Below are 26,676 nucleotides of genomic sequence, written 5' to 3' on the forward strand. Positions count from 1 at the left end.
TAGATGCAGCAAGGGTCAAATTTTAGGCTAAGGCCTCCAAAAGTGATAACGTTACACAAGGGACAAAGGCAAAAACTTGGCACTAAAACAACTCTTTCCTGTTTATGTCTCTTGAGGGCTAATTGAAGATGATGAATGATATTCGTTAAATGGCTGGCGATCTGTTTTGCATGGATTTGGGGGTGATCAATTCCCCAACATCATCACAGGCCAGCTGGAAAATATTTGCTTCTAGCCTGATGTTTTATAATTCTGAATTTTCAACAAGTTATGTTTGACAGCTATATTTGGAAAATTAGACTGAATCTGAGCTCCTCTAGCCCTTTATACCTTCTCTCCCTCAGTTGCCTTACCCTTTGTAATGTATTATATACATGCTTTATAGCAAGTATGGACAAAGGCAAAGGTGCACCAGATCTGACAGGCTGAAATGCTTGGAGGCTTAATATACTCTGGTTCCACTTCTGGAAATGACGTGGAAGTTTGTACCTAATCCTCTACATGCCTAGAAAAGAAACATGCAACATGATGATTTGCACGTTGGCCACTTAGATAAAGTGGTTTTACTGTTGAGGGCGTAGTCACAGAATCATACAGAAGTAGGGCTGGAACAGCCTTTGAGCCCTTCTGAGACAGGATTATCCCTATCCAAATCATCTCATACAAATCCATTGTCTAATCTTTTAGCAAAACTGCACAGTCAACCCTGCCACAACCACAAAATATAACCTAACCTGTTTTAAGTAAAGCAGGGGGATCATGGTGACCAATGTCCTGCTTCTGTAAAGGTTGTTAATATACGCTCAAGTGATCCCAGGAAGAGATCCATGCCCCCGACCGCAGAAGAAGGTAAAAATGCCAACAGTCCATACCAGTCTGCTATATTTGAGGTCAGGAAGGAATTTTACCCCATGGTCAATCCGTCTGACCATGGGTGACTGGTGCTTCCTGACTCTAGGCTAAACCAGCAAAACCAGAAGTGCACTTCCGCTGGCACTTCCGGTTTCGCGGCTGGCACTTCCAGGGGGTGAATGGCCAGTCTCAGGGGATGCACAGGCACCCCCTACATGTTGCCAGTGAGTTTGACTCTGAGCAGAGGGGCAAGACTCTCTAACCAGGAACCTTCAGGTTCCTGACATAACTGTCAGGTTATGTCTCAGCAGGAGCAGTGACACACCCTAGTCAAAATCCCCAGCTTTGGCTTCAACACCTAACGCCTCTGAGGAAGGCTTAAAAAAACCCCGAACCCTGACACATGTAGCAGTGGGGGTGGAGTGGCAGGGGGAGCAAAAAAAATGTATAATGTAGAAGCAAAAGAATAATGGCATTTTTATTGCAGGGAGGCAAAAGATAGAGCCAGTTTGTTTCCTCAAAGATACCCAACAGTGTATCTAAAACCTTATGACTCAAACAATCTAACTGCAAGGGGAATAAAATACCATACACATAGATCCCGCACAAAATAGTCAAACTTCAAATAAAAGCACACAGTAAGTCAGCCGCACTGTAGGCCAACCACATGTAAAAGCAAGCTGTAAAACCAGCCCGACAGAGCCAAACCACATGTAAAAACATGTTAAAAACCAGCCTCAGACTAGCCAAACTACATATAAATCAAAGTCTATGTGTTTATCTGAACCATCCAATGCTCCCGAGAAGCCCTTCAGGTCAGGGGTCCTTCTGGCTCTACACCTTCCTAATGTTGTTTTCTCTTTAAGAATGGCCAATGGCTTAGTAACCTCATCCAGCATCTTCAGTGCCTATTCTCCCTTCCCATGGCTTCAGGGAGCCATTAGGTAAGCCTGCTGTCTCCTTACTTGGGTGCTGGATTGTTTTTGAAGGAAAAATAAAGCAGCTTTGCTTTACTTTGAAGCTAGGGAGCAATCCAGAGCCAAGCTTTGGAGAGACCAAAATGTAGTCCATATCCTGAGTGATGCAGAGGGAGTCCCTTAAACTTTATTCTTCTTGAACAAAGAGTCAAACTGGCTTTTAGTAACCCTCCTGACCACACAGGATCAGCTAAGGTGAAAAGGACTAGGTGAAAAGAAGATAATTTTGTGGCTCATCTGTACATCTCAAAATGAAAGAGTAACCAAAATGTATTGCTGTGTTTCTAGTCATCCTAACAGCAAAATATTGTACATTAATTTCTGACAGAAAAAAAAAATCAATTTTCCATAAAACAGCTTCCAATACATAGAGGCTTCATGACTAAAAATGTAAGCAGCTTTCATTTAAAAGACTTTACATTTACCAATATCTAATCAGTTATTATTTCTGCTTTCAGGACCAGATCCATGAAAAGGATAAATTAGGTATTACTAGTAAAAAAAATGCATCTATTTTTTTTAGATGCCAGCCAGGGCTGCTCTAACCCAGCTCCATGTGCTGCGGTCCAGGGTTCACGTTCAAATGGTGCGCCTGCCTAACTCCAATAAACTCTAGTAAACTCCAGCCTGATGTGCACTAGAGTTTGTTTCACATTAATTGCATGTGTAGACTCTCCCTGTAGGTCATTGACAGAGCTAGGATTAGAACCCAGGTCTTTTGTATGGTAACCCCCTAAATAGAGCTCATTATCATTTTCAATAAGAAGTCCCAGTAATAACTGTGTTGAAAAGCATCCGTTTCCTGCTGTATCACCAGAAACTAGCACATATGGACAGTCTTTAAGAGCACAGTCATCATATATCTATAAAATGAGTACACTGTGTAGTATAGGAAGACTTACATCGGAAAAGACAGCTTGCAGAAGCTGAGAGAAGAAGGTTTAATGGTTTGTTCAGGCAATGAGAGTTAGTCTTAGCTTATGCTTTATTGTTTAAATTCACTAGTATTTAACATGCTGTTGAAGAGATGGTGGAGGGAAGGGGGTGAATTTTTCTGAGATAATCCAGGATTTCAGCCCTAAAGCCCCTTTATAGGTAACATAATCTTTGAAGTCAGCAGGTCACATCTTTATTTTCTGTCAATCCACATAGTTCCACTCACTTGACTTAGAGAGATAACAAGTTCCATCAGCAGAGGATCTGGCCTAACAAACCAACTTTAGTCTCCTACTAAGAGGGCATTGCTCTATTAAAATCAGGTCCAAATGAACATTTTACCTGAAGAAGGAACCACACAGAAATTTTAGGGTTTTGCTGCTCACATGTCTCTTCTCTATACAGTTTTATTCAGTTTTGTTTTAAACTTGATGGTTATTTCTCAAAGTTTATTCCATTCCATTGTCAGAGCAGGTAAAATAATTACTAGACAAAGTTTCCAAAATTTAGAAAATGAGGTATGTGATTTTTTTTCTCTATCCATTCTTAACATTTTTTTGAAAAAATTGTGAGGATATCTGTGCAATAATCTATTCTGCATGGTTCACTATACTTTCCATATGCAAAACTATATGAATACTTTTTTTTCCTTTATCCATTCCGGGGAACTCCTTCCTATTCTGGCAGATAGAATATTTCCCATAAAATATAGTAATGCAGGGCCAGTTTGGTGAAAAAAAGAAATATAGGAGAGGGGACAAGATATCTTGCCCACTTCCATAACAGTAACCTATTGATTAGTGTGCACTGCATGCTCCTTTCTCAGCACATCTACACAAGAAGTTTACTGTCCAGTTGATTAGGGTGCACAAAACTAATAAACTCAGCAGCAGGGTAGTCTTGTAAAATACAAGTACTACCCTGCTGTGGAGTCTTTTCATGCAGAGCAGCATATGTGTAGATGCTGCCCTGGATGGCTGGGGCACAGGGTGCTTCAGCATGGGGCTAGCTGGCAGGGAGCTCCCATGCTGAAACACCTCCATGCCTCAGCCAGCACCCTCAGGCCCCCTTTCCTCCACAGCCCCATTGCACATGGAGTCCTGGGCCCCCTGCCAGCCTAGGCTGTCCAACCAGGATCCATGTACTGTGCACAAGAAAAAACTCGAGAGATATATGCTCTGGATTTTTTGTTCCCAGGCACACGGTTTGAATGTGTGCCTGGTTGCAAAAAACTCCAGAGCAATGTACACATTGATTGCACATGTAGACGCCCTCTGTGCCCAGTCTACAGAGGATCAGTGTGTGTCACAACCCCAGCTTCTACTCATACCATAGTGTTTTGAGGGTTTAGTTCCAGAGGTCTTAGGTTTAATTCCTGATGTACTAGTCAAATGTCAGCTTTTGCACAAGTGTGGGGTTATTCCATGATCCCTGAACACAGGGACTGGCCTCTGTGGCGAAAGTGATCTCAAACAAGAAGCAAAACGGCATGATGGTGGAAAAACCAACTACAAAGAAAATGCTTCCTTAAGGTACAGCAGAAACTGGTACAGTTTCCCTGTGTGTTCATAGCACCCATAATACAAGTTTCAGTGTAGTCCTTAGTATTTCATTTTATTAATACATGAACCAAGGCTCGGCTGACATTTAAAACTAGTAATCTAATGAATAGGAACAGCATTTCTTATTCATTGCACTATCTATATATCTCTATCCTTTAACAAGTACCATCTACTATTTTGTCAATTAAGCTGTGGCTGTCTATAACATGAATCATGCTTCTATTAGTGCCAAAAGATTTTCCTTATGGGCATACTGATGGTCACAGTGAAAGTAACTAGAGAAGAGTACTGGGCTTCAATTGCTATCTTGTAAACCCCAAAAACATTACAGTGATTTACCACAACAATAAGCTGAAAAGGAGGAAATAAATGGAGATGCAGAGAAACAGATTAGTGAAGGGACAATTCTATAGAGCTCAGACTTAGAAGCAGTGGGTGACATCCTGAACACTTTGGAGTCAAGGGGAATTTTACCATTGATTTCATAAGAGCCAGTATTCTAGCAAAAGAGTTTCCAGAGAAGTAGTAGACTGTTGTAGAAAGAGGAGCATGTACAAAAGAAATCAGACATGCTGTGAAAGACATGATCTTTTTAACCATAGCTATGGCATCTAGAGAGTATAGGTTATGTACTACTTTTGCTCTTTCTTCTCCTAACTTTGTGCCAATATCGTGTTATCTGATATATTTTAATAATGTATGTGAACTTCAGATGAAAAGATCAAGCTAAACCCTGATTTCAAGTCTTAGCTCTCTGAAACATATGGTTGATTGTACACACAAATTTGTAATGTATACGCTCACAATGCATACTTAAAAAATTCCTCTGATCATCATTAAACATTCACACTGAAGTCTACCCTTTTGGCTAGCTTCACTACTAGTGCATCATCATATGCTTATGACTCATAATTCATAATGCTGGATGCTCTGGAGATCATGGAGAAGATTAATTTCTCCCTAACTGCAGGTCATTTCCATACTCAATATGTCTCTGAAAGAGCAAGGTTTTATTTTGCCTCATTCACCTTTGAAAAAACTGTTGATTAAGTCTTGATGGTTGAAACATCATTATTGTGGGTCATGGCATTGTGGCAGAGAGAAAGAACACAGCCTACTCTTCAGATCACCAGCTGAGTGTGAAGAAAGAGTGCTTAGAAAAGTCCTCCTTTACCTTGTGGTCTGAAAAAGTGTAGGGCAGGGGAAAATTAGGAGAAAATAAAGGTTTCTGTGGAGACCCCTACTCATACAATGGCTTTTCTGACTGCAGCAGGCCAACAAAACTACATGCCTCTTCTACCAACCCTACCACAATCGCCCTGACGGTTGCAAGCTCCAGCTTAATTCAAAACCCATTGAGGACAAAGGGAACTGTCTTCATCTGGCTTGGGATTAAGCACAAAAGAAAGCTGGTATACAGAAAAAAGAGCCCGCTTAATTCCTCCCCCACCCCAAAGTTTAAAATATTCTAACAAAAACAATGACCTTAATATAGACACTTTATTTCACCTTAAGTCCTCAAGTTTCCCACCAAGTTATGAGTCCTTAGGAAATCCCCTTTGCCTCCATTCTTATTGCTTAAGCAGTCCATCCTGTTTCTGTTCTAATGACAATCTTTGGCCAAATAACCCCAAATAAAAACACAGAGGCAAATCACAAAGAATTACTGTAAATACTAAAGTCAGAATGTGGTACAGTATTTGGTGCTACCCGTCATTGTTACTTCTTCATTAGATACCTTATACCCTGCTCACTTATTGACAATGAATTAACACAAGTACTGAGTGGCCTCATTCTTATGGTAAATCATTTTACCTTTTGGTTTTGGGTAGTCTTCAAAATGACTATCAACTCCACAAAGAATTTTTTCCCCCTACTATAATTGCAACATGCATCATAAAAGTTTTCTAGTGCACTCAGGATACAGAAGTGAGGGCTCTAAAGGAGCATTTCCCAATGATATTTTTACAGTATTTCCCAGTGGTATTTTTGCAGGAATAAAAAGTAACAAAGAAATTAACATCGATCAAAGCAGATAATCAGAACAAAATGCTGATCTGTCTCTCATGTTCTGGGTTGTTTCTTTTTTGGATAGAGTCTGTTTACTGATATGTATATTAGTCTTCTAATCCCTTAATGGGGGAACAGTCTTTTGAAGACTCCCTCTCAGAGGTGCTATTACCAAATATATGCTTCTAATTTAACTTCCCATGCCATATTACAGTAGCCTGAGGCAAGTGTAAGTGTTGGGTTGGTGAGAAAAGCCCACTGCTGATGTTTATCAGATGACCTTTTAAAGGGTAATGGGGGGGGTTATCCACTGACTGATTAAAACCACATGTAGGTCAATTTTCCCAGGCATTTCTTACTACTTTTTAAAATCCCAAGGTTTTTTTTTAATACGAATTCAGCCAGGTATCTTCCATTTCTGACATGTATAGGCAGCACGATAGAATCAAACCCAAATGTCACCTGAACTTACCCACTTGAAAGTCAAGAAACCCACATTTGCAAAAGAATTATTAATAATTCTTATAATGCCCAAAGACGCCCGTCTGGTTGGAACCATAGGCTGCGGGACACTGTACAAACACAAAGAAAGAGATCACCCTTGTCTTAATAAGCTTCCCGTCTACAAAGACGAGCAACATATGCAACTGGGAAAGGAGCAACAGTATAATACAGTTATGAATTTTTGTGATTTTTTTTCTTGTAGCTATAAATACAGTAACCCCATCTGCTGACATGCCATTGATTTCTTACAGGCACTAGACAGGAGATGGGCCTTTTCTTCCTTCCGATTTCACAGGAAAGTGTATTCATGTTGGAGCTGGACAGTCACTCTCAATTTTTTTAAATCATTGCAAGACTCTGCAGAGGTCATGGTCATCTGTTTTGTTCTGAGCACTGAAGGGAACAACTAAGCACTATGGTACGGAGCTCCTGAGCTTTGTTGTTCCCGTAAGGCCCTTCTGGACTTCTGTTTGATCTCAGATGTAAATGTAGAAGGGCAAGAAAGGGCTTGGGGCCTTCAACTTTCACATCTTGGAGGAAGGGGGGAACACCATCTTTGTTACACATAAGCTTCTGCACCATTTAGCTTTTGGCAGACTATGAAGGGGAGACAGGGGACTGGGAAAGAGATACCCAGTCTGAGGACACATGGGTACCTGTCACTGTTTGGCAAGCTCATTTTTGAGGTAACTGTGTTGGAGGATGTACATTTTTCTGCCTTTAGAGGGCAGCTTGCCTCATTTTAGACAAACAAGAAGCTGCTGTTAAATTCCTTTCTGGACCACCCTCCCTGCCTGGGCCTGTCCTATGCTTCCCTACCAGTAGAAAAAGAACAGGAAGATCTGGCTAGGGAAGGAGAGAGCAGAAGAGCAGGAGAGGAGACTCAGCTTCTCAACCTCTGACTCAGCAGCACCAGTTATAACTAAATGCTTCCTCAATTTATTATTATTAAGGATTCTGGATAAATGCCATGCTCCCCAAAATGACATAACATACATACACCCATAATATAAATAAGTTTGAACAAAGTAACCAAACTACACATATTATACTAAAAATAGCGCCCACCCACATAAAAACATTATTAATATAAACATAGTAGCAGATCAAGACATTCATCTATAATACTGCTGTACGTAGGTCCACACTTGAGACAATAAAATCACGTCTAATGTTAAAACATATCACTCATATCAGTAATAAAGGATATTTAACTCTAATCACCTCAGCCTTGTAAGCGAAAATTTGCTAGATGGGTTATTACATTTGGATCTGTTTGCCATAAAAGCCAAATTAATTTCTCTCTGTTTGAAAAGTATATCAATTTCTGCAAGTTTGGTAATAAATAGGTTCTCCTTATGTCATCATATAAAGAACTTTCTAATACACTGTGGACAGTATCTGTCACAACTCCTAGACAGGGTGGGCAACATCTTTTAGCCCCTGGGATGGAAAATCTGCGTCCAGCCAGATGAACTGTGAGCATTTGTTCGGTCCTGAGTCTAGTCAAAGAGGATAGCCATTTATTATTGAAATCCAACCGTAGATCCTTTCTCCCCCTCAATCTAATTTCCAAAGAGTATGTAAAGGGGCAATGTGAGTAGCCCCAGCCACTGTAAAATCATTCTGCCTGGCAATATCTTGTGTCCTTTGGAAAACCCAAACCTTTTCTATGGGGGGAGAAAGATCTTTCATTATCTTTGAGATAATATCCCATCCCAGAAAGTGCAAAAGTGCAGGAAAGAAAAACTAACCAGGGTGACTGGAGAGGAGGGGGATTATTAATATCTTCTATGTAGCATAATTTAAGCAGATAAGATGGTAAAAGGGGCAGGATTTTAAACCAAAATCCTGCCATTCTAATAATAATAGTTAAAATAGAATCCATTCCCATCTCTAATCTCAAAAAAGATGCAGGAGTTGAGGGAAGAAGAGCCAGAAGAGCCCTAAGAAACTAATTCTGAGGTATGTCTACATCATTACTAGCAGCATAACCCCATACTTCAGCATCATATAAGATCTGAGGCGTGATTTTGGTTTTGTATGCTGATACAGGAGCTTGGACTGATCATCCTCCTGTAGTTTCATAAAATTTCTTTATCGCCACAGCTGATTGGGCTCCCTTAATTTTAACTGACTGAATATGTTGTTTCCATGATGGAGAAGCTGTGAATAAGACACCCAAATATCTATAGGATTTGAGAGCAGCACCAGATTTTGTTCAACTTCCCCTCTAAGCATGCAAGAAAAGAGGCACAGCTGATGAGCTGGGGGGTCTAGGACAGAGGAGTATGTAATGAGGGGTAGGGGGGAAGGAATGCCAGAAATGCAGGGGAACAGAAAGAGTGGCAAAGATGGGGGCAAGTAGAAGATGAATGGGCAATGAGGTATCAAAAGAAATGAAAGCAGATGTTTGTGGGTGAGAGGTGGGTAGAAACAGTTTTCAGGGAGATAAGAAAGATGGAGAGAATGGATAAATGAACAGAGTGCAGCAATTTAAAAAAGGGGGAGGAACTTTGGTGCATGACCTGATCCATGGTAACTGCCTTTGTGTCCACTCCTACCCTGCAGTAAACCAGTAAAAATGAAAGAGTCTCTGATCCCTTTCAATTTGCTGTGATGTGTTTGTCTATACCCAGAGGGTCTTGATGGCCAAACAGAAAAAGTTCTAGGGCTTCAGAAGGCCCCTCAGGGGTTGGAGCCCATGTGGAAAGGTCTCCAAGCAACAGCCTAGCCCTCTTCGAATTGGTGAGCAAATATGCAGGTGAGATGTCACATCCCACCACGTACTGAGTTGACAGCTCAGGATCAGGCCTTGTTTGGCAACCTGGAAGAAGCAGAGTGCTGCTGTGGGGTTGCTCTGCCACCAAGCACCAGCAAAACTCGACAGCATTCATTTTTTATACAGCTTTTCTCTAATTACATGATTCAGGGGTAAGACAATGATTATTATTTGTAGATGAAAGTAAAGAGAAAAACTCATCAAAGAGATGTATTAAGCCCTTCTACTTCAGGGATCATTTTCCAGTCATAACTATGGGGGGAAAAAAAGTTCCTTGCAGAGATATGTTGACTTTATGTCTATTTTATTTTACCAAAAGTATCAACTCCATTGAAGCACATCTCTTCTATAGCAAAATGTGCCCTGGAGGGTGTTAGCACTGAAACGTCAATTATATATACAGGCACACTAACTGTTAACAGACAATTACGGCATTACAGTGTCAGTCAGATACGACCTCCCACAAACTAACTATTCCACAGGAAAACTGAACTGGCTACAGGGGACTGCTGCTGTGAGATACTGAGCTCCTTGACTTCCATTCAATTCAGTGAGAATTCAGCACTTCCTTTATTGCTCAGCACTTTGGCAGAACAATCGTGGAGGAGCAGCTGCTATTGCTGCTTGGAATCTCTGAAAAAAGTGCTGTTTTGAAACAATTCTGTGTCTATATCCCCTAATTTTTACCTTGCTATTTCCTCATTTAGTAACGGTGCACAAAAATAACATCTTGGTGTTACTGGCGTCTCTGCACTCTTTACCACTGAATAAAGTGGTTGTTGTGCTTCTGTTCCCTTCCAGTGTCATAAGAATCAGGATTAGCAGAGACTCAGAGCCCATCATAATGCCAGATGGTAGCCCGGGGTAGCATGTGGAAGGGGGGCATTACACAAATCCCACAAGCTCCATCTTAACATAAAAAGAGACTTCATAAACTCCTTGGAATAAGGAATGGTTTTTAATGGACTTTAGCAGAGGGCCTGGTCTTGTAGTTTCTCATTCTGTGTGTAGTCCTGTTCCCATGAGTGGGCCTTTTTGAGCTCACATGAGTCAACACAACTCACAATTTTGTAGGATTGGCTCTTATTTCCTAAAACACAATGCAAATGCAGCATATGGTGAAGAAGCATTTTATGTGATTCATAAATATGGACCCTAGTTAACAGTGGGCACGTCTACACATGCAGCAGACTGCGCAGTTGTTACTGCGCAGTCCTTTAGTCCTTGCTTAAGCACGTGCTAAAGGACTGCACAGTAACTGGCATTACTGTGCACTTCCGATGCTGCACAACTATTTACAGCAGCACTGTGTGGTAGGAATGAGGTACTGTGGAGTAACTCATTGCTATTGCATAGTAGCATCATTGTCATGATTCATGCCTGGCATCACTATGTCACTGTAGCAATGAGCTATGGTGATGTAGCTTGTCACTATGGCAACATAGAGTGTTTTGTAGACATGCCCAGTGAGCACCTGTTTGGGCATTTTCTACTCCATCCCACAGAATTTGCAATTTACCACTTAAAATTATTCCCATCGCACCAGTAGTCAGATTTGGGAGAATGTGAATTATTTGGAAAGACAAATATAAGGTCACTTGAAAGATGCATCAGAGGGTGCAAATGTAACAAGTGCTTCAAACTGAAGGACTTCAGAGTTGTTCCTGTTTCATTCAGGGGCATTTTTTTTAAATGGACTGGACCAATTAAGTACATAATTACCAGATGATGTCTGCCCCCTCACTTTGTGGAAGGCATTAAAGGCATTTGGAGTGTGATATATCCTACATCTGTCCATGTCCTAACAGGCTTGTTTATTCGTAATACTTTAGAAGGGTTTCAGGTCTGTCCTTAGGTGTCAGACAGTTTTTAAGGATTTGCCTATATGGAATTATGCTTTAACTAATCTCAAATTGTCAGAACTAATACAAAAGCATCAAAGTGAAATTTAATAGCTTGTGATATATAGGCTGTCATGCTAGATGATCCTGTGGCCCATCCTGGACCTAAACTCTATGAATCTGTAGATCAATACATTTAAACACGAAGGACTTTTTTTTACTTAAATTAAAAGTTTGGCTTTAGTCCATGTGTAAGTCTGTTTTTTGTCTACATTTTCCACCCTGCAGAAGGTGGAAAATGTAGAAGGTGTTGTTACTTTAGTCCACTCAGCTAAGAGTATAGGAATAATATGAATGACAATTGCTAAAAAAAAAATAAAAAATCATCCTCTATACCTTCCAAGAGTGCACCTTGCAGCGTCTCATGTAGTCACAGCTCATGACTCACTTACTGCTCTCCTTTTGATTTGGGAGGTACTAGGGCATCAAGGGGATGAATTTACTGCATAGAGAAAGACAGACCATGTAGTACAATTCATGGAAAACACAAACTCACAGCCTCTGCCTAGTGAGAGGTAAAATCTTGACCTTTGGGCTGCTTTTCCACTAAGCACACCATTTTCCTACTTGCCAAAACATGGGAGTCATCTCACTTAATCATTGCAGTCCTATTGTACTCCAGAGGTAAAATCCTGGCTCTAGTAACATCAAACGCAAAGTTCCCATGGATTCACCAGAGTCAGCATTGTATAGTCATGGTATACGACTGTAATAGTGCAGTAACCAGAGAGGGTCTGAGAATCTGGTCTTGTCCTTAATGATATTGTGTTTTCCATCACTAAAGTTTCTGGGGCTGCCTGCATGGATCAAGACTGCAAAAGGTGGCCTTTGATGTGGCCATTTCATAGACATTAGGGGTTGGAAGGGACCTCGTGAGATCATCGAGTCCAGCCCCCAAAAGGGGCAATATTTATGGATGATTATGTAACCATGTGTAAAGTTTGCCCAGCTCTCACAGGCTAGGTACTCTGCGCTGATCACCATTGTTGTTGCTAGAATTTGATGTTCAGTCAGTTTTACAGTTCTGTGATTTATTTGGCCATCAGTTTGCAAAAAGAATCAGCAAAACATTTAGGACAGAATGTTACAAAGGGATTTGGGCTCCTAACCACTGGATGCAGCTTTGACAACCTCAGCCTTAAAACACAAAGGACTAATACAAAAAATAAGATTAACAGAAATAAACTTAACCGACTTTATTTTCCCCACCTGATGCCACTAAACAACTAATTCTTTAACAGCTTTATAGTGGGTGGATTGACTCCTTTGTGCTGTAGCTCACCCCAGAGAGATCCCACACAATGTGATGCAAGCAAAATGTATTATTTTACATCACATTCTTTGCTTTGGTTAAAGGTGGCAAGAGACTGTAACTACTTGTAATCATCTATAAGCGGTTTGCAGTGAACAAATATGTTAGTGCTTGATGATCCCTCACTATAGCAAAAAAGAAAGCTTGAGTTTTTTATACTTTTCTGAGATAAGCTTTTTTTCCCCAAATATATATATATAAAAATAATGCCTATGCCCTTTTTTTCTGCAGTACTGGACCTAAAAATATCCCGTGGGAAGGAACACAAACAGCCATGAATGTCTGAGACAATTTATATCAATTATTTCCCAGTGTAGCAGTTGCAAGGGAAAGCTGCTACCTGAGTGTTTCCATTAGCCAGGTGCCAGAACTCTCTTGTTTCCATTCCAGGCTCACTGTGAATGTACTCCATGTACTCTTAAGCACCAAGGAGGAGCAGAAGTCATTGCTTATCCAGAAAAATTCCCAGGCTAGTACCAGGCTGCCTCTGTCCCTGAAAACTATCCCACCACTCCCCAGCAGTTCTTCAAGACTGAGCCTCCTGGGAGAAAAAGAAATCCTTTGATACTTCCCTACTTCACCCAAGTTTGTAATAACAGTGATACTTTTGAACCTTTACAGAACTTTTTCATACCCATTTGAGGTAGGAATTGCTTATTGTATCTTTTACAGGCCAGATTCTCAAGGACACCCAGTCCTATTTAACACTGAAGAATTTAGGATTGAATAGTCAAGGGGCACCTAAATCCAGTTATGTATCACAGAGATCCTCAAAACTCCCATTCAGCTGCTGCTAAACTCTGCATGTGTGTGAAATCCCTAAATAGCTACATTTCTGCTGGTTGCCATCAACAAACCATCTGAGTCCTGATACTGTTGAGCTTTTCATTGCCCTAGCTCATGTCTGAATAGTAACTAAAAATAGGGCAGATAATACATGTAAAAATAGGGCAGATAACAGATCTGATGTGATTTTCAGGCAAGGTACTCCTATACCTGCTTCTCCTCCAGTTGGTAAGCTCAGAGCAAAAGAAAGATGGACAAGAGACTTTTGGAGGTTGGATTCAATGCCACTAGGACTGGGGGTCTAGCTTTTTAACAGCACTAGAGGATTTCACAGCTATGAGTTAGGGCCCCCTGCCCTTCCCTCCCCCCCATCAAGGCAATGCACAGGGAAGTTAGATCTCTATGAATGGGCTCCTCCGAAGCTAGCAAGCTTCTGGCTTCCTGAGCCAGATGCTCATGTATTTTATTATTACACTGAGGGGGCAGGCCCCAAAGGAGTTAGATTTTGAACTTTGCAGGCATGAACCCTTGGGTGTCATACAGTACCTATTTGAAGCAACTAGATTTTCACAAGTGTTCAGCACCCAGTAAGTCTTACTGGTCTCCATGGGTGTAGGTGCCCTTGGAAAACATTTGCAAAGGTAGCCACTCTCATGTCTCTCCAGGAGATGACTTTTGAAAATCCAAACTTCACTTTAACAATGGATGTTGCTAGATCTAGGGTGCTACTGAAATTTTGGTTCTCATGTGAGTGACCAAAATGGAAGCCGAACTTTTGTGACATCGTGGTTCCAGCTGCAGGTGCTAAACATTTTGAACATTTGAACAACCTGGTCCTGAACTCATCTGAAACTGTGATCCAGTGAGGTTAAGTAATTTTACAAGGCAGTGGCGACACATAGGGAGTGCATGGGGGTGCACCTGCACCCCCTGAGAGCACTGGTGCACCCCCTGACAGGCCGCACTCCCTGCTTAGGTGATGGGAAGGGGGAGGCAGGCGGGAGCACCAGTGCCCCCCTGCGAACACCAGCCAGGGAGTGGGAGCACCAGAGGAAGCCCCGTGGCCACTTCCAGGAGTGCCATGGCCACTTCCAGGAGCACCATGGCCACTTCCCTGTTGACATGATCAGCCATGGGGGGACCCCCCTGTTGGCAAAATTGATTGTGGGGGACCCCCCCTCCCCAGTCACTGATTGGTTTCGGGGGGGGGGGACATGTGCCCTGACCAAGGTAGCACCAGTCGCCCATGGTACAAGGTCATCAAATGAGTGTATGGAAGAACCTGGAATGGGAGTCCAGTGTACAAGATCACTCTAAGGATATGTAATGCAATGACTAAAGAATTGGGACCAAATCCCTTGATAGAGCTGGAGAGGTGCCAGGTTGTCCATTTTACAAGAAAATCCATTATTTCATTTTATGATATAAAAGCTAAAAACATCAAATGCCCTATGAAATGGAATTCTAAAATTAAAACACTTATTTGACCTAACTGTACACTTATTTTATAATATTAAGGCATTTTGTTTTGAATTTGAGATTTTAAAAATATTATTCATATAAAAATAAATTTCATTTCAAAAAGTAAATTTGAAAAGAAAATACTGTAAAATTTTCCTTTCAAAATTGTCAAAACTGAGTGCTTCAACAAAGAACTGCTCTGTTTCCTTTTCCGCCTAAACAAAATGATGTGGAAATTGCTGTTTTATGAAATAAATTGATTTAATAGAAAATTATTTTTTCCATCTTTTTAAAAAAACGCATTTATTATCTGCCCTATTTTTAGTTACTATTCACGAATTTTATTGATAGGGACCTACCTAATTCATGGAGGCTTCCTCCAAATTTTGTGGTCTTGACTCAGCATCAGCTGTCTTTTTCACAGCACTCTCATCCCACACCTCTGATTGGCCAAGGATCTCCAAAAGTCCTGCCCCTCCCTGGAAATTCACAGATGACTATCTGTCAGTCTCTGGGGAGGCAAGGGGCCCTTCAGCTAATCAGAGGTGTAGGATGGGGTTCTGCTCTACTTCGCCATGAAAATCTCCCCCACCCCTTACTCCCCCTGTACTTCAAGTTACCAGGGCTTCCTGCCTCTGCTTGCAGCTGCCTTCCACCTCTCCCCTCCCCACACTTTTCCTGCATTTTCATGGGGGACATACCAAAAAAAATCATGACATTGTGAATTTGATAGGTTCCTACTTAATGATACACTCAGCGATCTCTGTACCTCTGCTTAATCATTTCAAAATGTGGATAAATATTACCAACCATGGGCTTAATTAATAAGTATTTGAGTGCTTTGAGATAATATTTAGTACACACTACCTATAAACACTATTCTAAGCTCTCTACCAGTATTAACTACTCTGATGAAAGGCACTACAGACATCAGTCACTCTTCACCTAAATCATTAAGGAAATCTGAAACACAGCTCTTTTTTCACTTCATGTAGTTTGATATCACATTTCCTCATAAATCACTGCGGAATGCCTGGATTTCAGGCTAATGTTAGGACCACAAAACCAATATCCAACACAGCCTCTGCAGCCCATCTCTCTTTTGCAATAACTAGCTATGAACTATGCTCTCTTTCTTAATTGCCCATGACAAACTGACAAGCTCATCATTTACTCTTAATAAATATCTAGGAGTCTTTATGCAGTGAATTTAATATATATGAACATCTGGGATCAGATCTCCTTTTTAATTTTGCATTGCATTTTGGATTATTTTCTAACTTGTTTCTCCACAATTAGTTTTGTCTTAAAAATTCAAAGTAACTACTGATTTTGGAAGTCTCCATTTTTGAGTGACCCGTTTGAGATACCTTGAAAATGGAGACACCTAGAATCAACAGCCACTTTAGAAAATATAGGCCCTCCTCTGTTAAATGCAAATACCTGTGTCTGAAATTAGGCATGCCTTTCTATTGGCTGAGACCACATTATTGGATAAAAGGAGGGAAATGAATCCTATAAGCACCATGCTTTGCTGTATGTCTCACCAAATGCCACTGTTTTACTTGTACAATGGGATCACTATGTGTGGAGTAGGGATGCCTCCTCAGGTAGGCACCAAATCAAATCAAATCAAATTTTATGAATTGCTTCATCTCCATGGCAAACTGATTTTAAAATGGTGTCAAGTTTGGGTGTAGGATTCAGGAAAACACTGCCAGACCATTTAAGAATTACTCAGCACCTTAAGCTGGAAAAGCATATGGAAGCCATAAAAGGGTCAGGTACAACAATGGCCTTTGCATTCTCCCCATCCTGAGCTTTCCTGGTGCTGGGCCAATCCCTCATCATAAGCTAAGAGCAATTCATGAGCTGCATGGTACTCCTCCCTAACTCTAATCAACCCCAACATCAACTACTGACATCAGTATGGAGTCAAAAATACCTAGACCCATCTAGAAACATAAAGTATACTGGGAGGGGACTCAGTACAGAGGGAGTGGGAGAAGCATTACTAACAAATGCTGGGTTTTCTTCATTTCTGGGACTGACAAGAATGGTACAGGCAGAGTTCATTGCCTCAGAGATTAGACTAATTTTAAATGGGCAAATCATGCATCTCTTACCCAGGCATAATTCATGGTGAAATGGCTGGCATCTAGGTTTAAGATGTATTGGAGTATGTACTGGGCATACAAAAACACTGGCAATGGTGAAATAAGGTCTCTGGTATTGTGATGGAAACATAACCACGATATCCCAGGAGGGGTCCTGAGAGACCACACTTGAAGAAGAATACCTTACTGTACCTGATCTGGAAAAGAAGGGTCGAGGTCCTTGGCTCCTTAACATCTATGCCAAATGTTTGGAGCCATGGTGCCTGGTGTAGATGTTGGCTGTATATTGATGAGCATAATGACGTGAGGCAGTAAATTCTACATTGTCTTACACACACACACACACACACACACACACACACACACACACACACACACACACACACACACACAAGCATCATATGCTTAAAGGACTAGAATTGTATCTACTTCTTGATGGACAAGAATGTTCACAGGCCAGTTCCATCTGTGAGAAGAAACTAGAGTTTTTAGATTGAGGATTAAGATGGAGAGGGGCATCTCTTTATGAACATGGGAATATAGTGGTCCCTAGAGCCCAGATACCTATAGCTACAGAGAATGCCTTGTTCTGTACTCGTTGTGGTGTAGAGACATTTTTCTTGATAAACTAGACAATTTGTACTTCTTAGATATACATGATAGTAACTAAAAACCACAGAGAAAAATAAAATAAATTCTTATAATTTTAGACCCGTTTATTCTCTTGTTATACCAGATCTCTTAGCAGAAGTTTTAAGGAAGGCAATGCAGTGGTTACATAAATTAAACCATTTTTTGTATTGTTGCATCTGTATATGCAAGATCAAGTTCTAGATGACCTACTACGAAGATAAATATTTTCATCCCCTAAGACTGCCACTTGCCTTTAATCATCAAGCTATGTGTATTCAGAGGCAGAGGAATTAACTTGCCTATTTAAAGAACCCAACTGCCTTAAAATAGAGAGTAGACTGCAACTCTAGAGGGTTGTGCAAATCAAATTTCCAATGTTTCTGTGATCTACCTATCACTAACCATTAAGGCTGCGTGACACAAAGGAAGACCCTGATGGGATTAAAGCTAAACTAAAATTTGTCAAGTGTTTCACCCCTTCAATGAGGTTAAACTAAAACAGAAGACAGCAGACAGGTTGATGATGAGTATATTTTTTTTTCAATGTCCTCTGGGGAAGAAATAGATTTTATAAACAGGCTACAACAATATTATAACTACTTAACAGTCCAAAAATATCTTTGAGCACAAAGATTTAGCAACTTGTTGGTGGAATGTACACTCCAAATTACTTTCTTAACTTTCCTAATAAATTGATAGTCATCGTTTCACATAGTCTGCTTCTCAGAGAGGACCAAAAAAGATGAATGAATTAATAAGAACAATATTGGATAAAAGGTTTTTGTGCATGGTCCTCACATTGTGTAATTTAGAGGACATTCCTAGGAAATCACCTCTGCATATACTTAAGATGCCTGCAGGTAGTAGGCAGTCATACATATCATGCAAATAACATTAGCAGTTTATCATGGATCTCAATTTATCTCATGGATTTCAATATTGATATTGAAGTCATTACTTAAACATGCATGCTGCTAAAGCTGTGCTGGATCAGCCTGTTTTCAGGTGTTCACACCTAATTTAGTTGTGTTACTGTGTTACTCAGAGCATGTGGTCGGCTTCTATACATGAGTCTGCATCTCATTTAGGATCATTACATTGTTATTCAGAAAGCCTTATTAGCTTTATTGGCAGCTGCAACATGGATAGGTCTTGATCCAACCCATACATTGGGTGACATTCTGGTAGCTGAACAAGCCTGCCATATGTGGCTTAGCTTGTAATTGTCTGTCATATTTAAGGACAAAGGAATTAACAGATTTATTGTTGATTCCAAACTCTGGTCACTGTACAAATCCTGCCACCAAAATAGTCCTTTAAACTTGTATCAGATGGTATAAATCAGCATAGGACCTGGGGATTTGGCCCAACTTTCTTCCACCTCCAGCTATCAGCACAAAATACCTACAGAGCTACATAAAGCTACACCTAGTCACTTTGGTCTGACTGAGCTCTTCCAAAATTGACATACAATGGTAATCATCCTTCCACAAGGGAGCAGTTGCATCAATAAGGCAACAAAAGGTGGAATCATATAAATCAATCTGTTCCTCATTATAGAAAGGAATAGATTGTGTAATGGGTAAAGGAATCAATGAGAAAGTAAGTGGAATGAAAGTGGCTGAAGGCTGAACAGGAAAAAAAAATATATGTTATTTGAGCTGAAGTTTAAGCTTTTCAGACAGTTTAGAATAACCTTTAAATATTTTGGAATCCCGAAACACACCCTTACCTCATATAATCAATCTTACATGAGTCAAACTCTCTGGCCATGTGTAGACAAAATGAGGAGCATGTGTGCATGACACTTTAAAGTAAGCTAAATGCTTTTGCACTGCTTTAATGGTGTTGGTGTTTTTCACACCTCGGCGACGTATTGAGCATTAATTCCAGCCACCGTAGGAAATTCGGTGGCATAATGCGCCTTAAATGACTTGGGATGCAGGAAACTAAAACTCCTTTGAGGAGTTTTAGTTTGCTGCCCCTACAGCCGTGGAGTGAAGCACTTGGCTCCATGCAACTCTGCAGTTCTGCAGGCTGCACCCAAGAAAAGCAGCGAGCTCAAGCTTACCCCCCCCACCAGAGCCTGCCTACATGCCTGAGCTACACGGAGGCCTGGTGCTTCCCTCCACAGCTGTGGTACCCCCCAGGACTGCCTTTGGGCAGGTTCCGCCTGGGGGGGCCACCGCTGCCACGGAGGGAAGGACCAGCCCCTCCCCCCCCCCCCGTCCAGGGACCGCTTTGCTCACCAGCAGCTTGCCCTCCCCTCCCCATCAGAGATGCAGATAAGTCAATGGGGGGTGTGCACAACACGGGGGTTTAATTGGCCCAAAACTGAAGTGGAATTTTTTTAAAACCCACTGTTTCAATTTAGGGCCCCTGTTTTCTCTCTGGGTTTGTAGAATTTAACATTTTGGACTGTTCATGTGAAACACATTTTTTTCCGATTCCAAAAAAAATTATGGAATATTTAAAATATAAGAATAATGCATAATTTACATATAGTTTATACATATATGTGTATATAAACATAACAAATGGGTTCTTCTACATATCTATATGTAAATATCTATCCACGTGTTTAATGGTAGCTGTTCAAAAAGTTCTAATTTACCCTTTTACTCCTAGACAAGATCTGGATTTGAATGGTTGTTCCTTATGCTTATGATAGGAGCTACTTGCCAGACCTAGAAATATCTTATTTCTAGAAAAAAAAGAGAAAAGTTAAGTTTTCATGGAATTCAATATATCTGTTGTCATCCTCTTTGCTTAGCAGTAGAAATTTTAGGGTTTTGCAGATCAATTATGTATTAGAGGAGAAATCAGTGATATGGAAGCCGGGGATTTTAACTTTTTAAATTTATATTATATTCCAGTTTTGGACAGATTCTGTGATACTAGGCAGGCCATCTCATTTGTTGTAAACTTGAGCCAATACACTCGCATCTGGTTCCCAGGAACCAATTCTGCTGCAGGTGTTGACTTTATGGAAAAGATTAAGCCAGAAAACAAAACCCTTTGGCTGCCTGCCACTCCCGCAAAAGAAAAAACTCAAAAACAACCATCAATATAGGATGCCTTCCAAAAGGGTATAACAGCACCATCTGGTGTTTCCTCCTACTTAAGATATTTTAAAATGGAAGATGGGTACTGCAAATTCTTCTTAAAAATACATCTATTCTGTATGGATCTGCTACTCTATGGGTGCAGAAGAAGGGAAGAGCACATTTGAACCCCCTAGTAGCTTTGTGTTCCTTGGGAAGCACTGTACATAACTGCAGTCCTGGTCTTCATGAGCAAAGGAACTGAATCATCCTATGATACCTATAGACATGGGTTTCATCAAACTGATATTATAAAGGACATGGAGGAGTTTGGCCATATCCCTACCCTAATCTCCACATTATATATCTTGCCTAGGGACAGGTGTATTAAAAGCACACCACTCAGTTCCATTTTTATCCTTAGCTTTCATGGGACTCTCAAGGATCTTTCCCTTACTGTGCTACATTACATAGCATGTGAGATATAGATCTCTCACTGGTTTTGGAGAAAATCTGATAGACTTCTCAAAATGAAGCAGTATATTCAGAAAACAAGACAGTGTACTAAGATTCAGGAGCAGAGCTGGCAATATTTATTCAACAAATAGCAAATATGCCCAGAAAGCCTGGAATTTAGGAGAATCAAAGCTATTCACAAATTCGTTTGAATTTGACAAGCAGTTTCAGTTACTAGAAATGAGGGAAACATTTTGAAAATCTCAGAATGGAATGTTTCAATTCAGAAATACCATTTTGAAACTAAGTGAAAAATCTCCATTTTGATTTGAAAATTTACCTAAATTTCAAGAGGAAATATTAAATGACCCCCAAAATGACAAAACCCATTCAATTTAGAATTACAACATGTGTTCTGGGCTGACCCTAAAATAAATTGCAGCATTTAGATTCTACTGAAACCTCATAACAAGTGCTTCCCCAGATGATTGATGATTTCCTCAGATTTTTTTTTCGGTGACTGAACCAAAAATTCTACAATTCAGCCACCCCTGTTCAGAAGATTTTATCCCCAGCTCTTCTGTTGAGCTAGTGTCACATGGATCTTGTCATGTTTCTGTTCTGTGCATCTGGTTTCATGTCTAGTTCTAGGAGCAAGAGTTATATATCACAGTTGTAACTCCAAATTCCCTGTCTAGATCAATGTCCTGCTGGAAAATGAGTTTAACTCCAGGGTGTCACCCTTAAACTTCTATCTGGGGCAGGACATTATTATGTAATCCATGATTTGGTCAGGGTTGCCACAGTTGCAGCCAGGTGAGGTTTTTAGGCACCACTTGTACATCAGGTGGCCATGTCCAGTGTGTATCTATTAAGGGTTGTCCACATGCTCCATGGAAGGTTAAAGCCTGGTTGTTGCATTGTTGGGTTGGAGACAAGGTGCTTATTTAGGAAAGTGTTTTCTGCCCAAGCTTTCCTCCAAGATTCTTCAGTGTTGTGGTATAGGAAGTGCTCCATTCACATCCAAAAAGGTTTTTATGAAATCATGTGACGAGCTGGGAGATCTTGAAGATCTCTGTTGATGGGAAGGTCCAGATTACAATTGATATGCATTATTTTTGTGTATGTTGCTGCATCCCGTCGGATAGAGGGAGGAGTAATGTTTGAAAGTACTGGTAGCCACGCACTGGAATTATTTTATCAAAGTTCCAGAGAATAGTCCTCATTACTGAGTACAGTCGTGTGTTGATGAGTTTGTTATTTTAACTTGAGGCCCAGATAGGTGCACAGTACTCAGCTGTTGAGAAGACCAGGGCTATGGCAGAAGTGTAGATGTCAGCTTTTGCACCCCAGCTTGGCTGGTGAGCTTTTGGATGCTGTTCACTTGTACTTTTGTTGGATGGTTGGTGACAGCCCACCCTGTTAAGTGGTCTTTCGACTTCTTGAATTTCTTGAATCTTTGAATTCCTGAGTCCACAACTAGTGTCACCAAAATGGCTACTAAATGCCTTTAACGGGACCAAAACTCAAAAGTCTAGTTAACTTAGATTGTAAGGTCTTTGTTATCAGGGTACCGATACAACTTCACAGTTTTACAGTACCTGGTACACTGGGCCTGACTTCAACTGGAACTGCTTTTTATAATCAAAGTTTGAGGTTCATCCTGAACCAGGCAAGAAGGGTTAAGGCATGTCAGCTTCTATAGTTTCTGCAATTTCCACCTGTTTCAGCCCACATTTTACTAATGGCCAGTGGATTGCCTGCTGTTAGCAAAACATATTTCAGCACTTTGCTCTGTGCCAGAGGGCTTCTGTCTTGTCCCTCCCCTCTCTCCAGCCTCTGCTAGCCTTGTCACTGATTTAGGTATTCCAAATCCTTGCTCACTACACTAGTCACTGACAACAGTGAGCAAGGCTGCAGTGAGTTGGTGAGAAATCAAGCTTCCTCACGGAGCACAGATGAGCTGGAGTAGCAGCCGGGATTGACTGGCCACATCACAAAGGGCAGTCTACCCTTAGTGAAAAGTTGCCAACTCCTGCTATATCCAAAGGCACACCAGTGATGTCGTTAGCATCACACCAGGCCATATTTGTGTCCTCCACACAAAAAAGAACCTTTACAACTGGGTTGACTCAAGACATGAGTCTGGACCAAGGGTCAAACTCATACATCTAGATTCCCTAACAACTCTGCTATCTCCTCTCCCTACTGCAGTAATACAGTAAAAATAGTTGAGAACTAGCATTATGGGATCAAATGTATTTCATCCATGCTGATGTGTGCTGCAGATAAGGAGACATTTAGTAAAGCACTTTTTGCAATATTGCTGTCTAACTTCTTAAAGTTGGTGGAAGTTTTGTACACAAAAGTTTTTTTCTGCAAGAAATAGGATTTTCTCAAGCACTTCTCTATAAAATATATTTTGACTAATTTGGGGTTTTTTTGAGAAACATGGAAAAATGTGTTTCCTTTCAAACTGAAAATTTTGTTTTAGAGGCAAGAATTTTTTGTGATATCAGTGGTTTTACTGGACCAACTGTATAGTTAGGGGAGCTGTTGGACAAGCTTTCAAGTATCAAGTGTCCTTCCTCCACTTTTTGAAAACTTGGAAAAAAATATTTCAGGTTTTTGTCCCCCCTCCTTCTTTTCCTCTTTTGGCACCAAAAGCAGCAGAATGAATGAAGTATAGATTTGGAGCTTTCTGTTCATTTTTCCTTTCTTCCACACAGTAATTTAAAACTTCTTCATCTCTGGAAATGTGACAGTGGCAGAGTTACAGGGTTTTATATTTATTTAGATTTAAAATAGTAAAGACTCTCATCCCAGGCTCCAGGCGCCCAAACATAATTCATCAGACAATAAATACAATTAAACCTTCATTGCATTAAAAAAATCAGATTCATTTTCTCCTGCCACTGCTCTTTTAGTTTTCCAAATTTGGAAATTACAGAACAGGAAAAATGTTATAGTTGGGGAAGAAAAGGAATGAGTGGTGGATTTTTAGGTTTTGATTGTTTTTAATATAGATATTTACTTTATTGTACTTAATGCTAAAAGGGGGGAAGGGAGAAAGATAAAAATGTGAATTGTTAACCATTCAATGTCTTGAAAAATATGCCACAAAAATAAGAAAATTAGAAATCAGCTAGGTTTGATCTCTGAAATTGAAATAACTTCAAATTTCATTCCACTTCACCCCTGTTTTTTAAATAACTGTACTGGTTAGTACTATGCCCCACTAGAGTCAAATGCTGAATTAGGACAGGGAAAAATTAGGCTTAAAAGGGAAAATTTCAAGAAAAAAATTTCGGGATCAACAAATCAGCATTTTCTGGGAAATCAGTATTTTTTTCTGCTAGCTCTCCTCCTGGCTATTTTTTCTTGAACTGTTCACCCATACAGGAGGAACTGGATTTTGTTCCTGTTTGTCTAGGCACATGAGAAATACTGGTCATTAAATATTCTATCAGATAGTTGGATCAACTGCAAAACTCATGTTAGAACCTATAGTTCTCAGGTTTTCCTGCTTGTAATGAGGATTCATTATTATATGGTAATAGGAGTAGCAGAACTTAACTCAACAGTTTGAGAAAACAGAATCCTACTAAAATGTTTCTAAGAGAAAAGAGAAATATTGTTAATGGAAAAGAGACAGAAACTGGATGACAAATATTTATACAGGGTAAGCCAAATTTTTGAGAGAGTTTAGCCCCTATTTAAAGACCTAAATAGGGTCAGATATTGTGAGCATCCATCCTATCCTATGCCATTCCCATCTCCATTTGTGATACTTGAGCCAGCAACTCACTCTGGGGAGATCACTTTTAAAGAACTGCCCCTTATATTTATTAGCAGACGAGGTAGTTAGCTGTGTTAGTCTGAAGTCCAGCAGAAGGGAGGGTACAACTGTACCTTATAGACTAACTAAAGCAGAGATGCATAAGCTTCTGTAAGCAGTGGATTTACTTCACCAGACACTGAGAAAGCACTGCAGGAAGCAGAGTTTCTAAATAGAAAGGAGACCAGGTTCTTTGGGTAGATGTAGTATCTTTTATTAGGCTAACTGAATAGTTGGAAAAATTGTTCTTTGCAAACTTTCAGGCACAAACACCCTTCTTCAGGCACAGGGAGACTCTGCTGGTGTTCTGTATTGTCTCCTGAGTAAAACAGAAGCTAATGTGCAAAATGCAGGTCTGTGAAAATGTAGATTAATTGCCTACGCCTGAAGAAGGGTGTTTGTGCCCCCAAATGTGAAAAGAACATTTTCCCAACTATTCAGTTGGCCTAATAAAAGATATAACATCTACCCAAAGAACCTTATCTGCCTATGTCCTTAGACCAACATGGCTACAACCAACAAACCTAAATGGAAAGTAGTGATTAGAATACAAAGGGTAGGGAAGGGGGAAGAAAAAGAAAGGGGCACTGCTGAGGGAAGAAAGGTGAGCAGGAGAGAGAAGAACAAAGCAGTTAACCCACTGAGGGACATAGGGCATATGAAAGCTAATCCAGGTAATGGGTCAAGAATCTGTAGTCTTGGTGTAGACCAGTGGGGACCAACCTTTTTGGCACAATCCCAGTCCCCTTTCCCTCCCCAATCTGCTGTTCTGCTTTCTGCTCCTAGATCTCTGCTCCTTGTCTGATCTTCTGCCCACTTTCTGCTTCCTTCCCCATGCTCCCTGCCTAGTTTTCTCTTTGCTTTTTGCTTTCTTCCCAATCTGCTGCTGTCATGCCTGTCCCCTCCCTGATCTGCCACGTATGATGAGCAACTCTCATGCTGCCAGTTGGCTTGCCCTGGTTTAGACCATACTTAACACAATCCAGAGTTTGACTGATTTCTTGTTCCGCAATTTCCTGTTCAAGTTGGTTTTTAAAGTATTGTTGTTTAAGAACAGCTACTCCAAGGTCTGCAATGGAATGTGCAGGGAGGTTAAAACATTTTGCCACAGGCTTGTGAGTCTTTCTGGAATTGATATCAAATCAGTGTTCATTCATTTTTTTCAGGTAGGGTGCCACATCTTTCTATGTGGACAGCTGAGGAGCCCTGTTAGCAGGTGATAGCAGAATTAAAACACTGTGCATAAACAGGGCAAACTGTAGTCCTCACACATTTTGGCTAGCGACAGACATTCAAAAAGCCTGAGCCTGAACTGATTCAATCTTTGCAGCTTAGTCTAATCTGGCTAGGCTGAACTGGTCTGAAACTGGACAGACATTCTCTCTGCACTGAGGAAATTCAGGCACATGTCTGCAGTGGCTTAGGCTAGAAGCTGGGGGGCACTAGAGCAGCCCTCCCTTCCCTTCTTCAGGAAGCTTTTCTAAGGGGGGCATGGCTAGGCCCCA

At 40.6% G+C, this 26,676-nt stretch overlaps 1 long non-coding RNA gene across 1 annotated transcript in view; it reads right to left on the reverse strand.

The window, feature by feature from the left end:
* Positions 1 to 359: 359 nt before the first annotated feature.
* The window catches only part of LOC109296723, a 59,387-nt gene continuing 33,070 nt past the window's right edge, over positions 360 to 26,676 (reverse strand). The window contains exons 2-5 of the long non-coding RNA XR_002097034.1: positions 6,810 to 6,909; positions 5,356 to 5,509; positions 2,992 to 3,107; positions 360 to 505 (exon numbers count right to left, since the gene is read on the reverse strand). This is a non-coding gene — a long non-coding RNA (uncharacterized LOC109296723). The remainder of the gene's footprint in view (positions 506 to 2,991; positions 3,108 to 5,355; positions 5,510 to 6,809; positions 6,910 to 26,676) is intronic.

Source organism: Gavialis gangeticus, unplaced genomic scaffold, assembly GCF_001723915.1.
Source record: "Gavialis gangeticus isolate Ggan-Ray unplaced genomic scaffold, GavGan_comp1, whole genome shotgun sequence".
NCBI lineage: Eukaryota > Metazoa > Chordata > Crocodylia > Gavialidae > Gavialis > Gavialis gangeticus.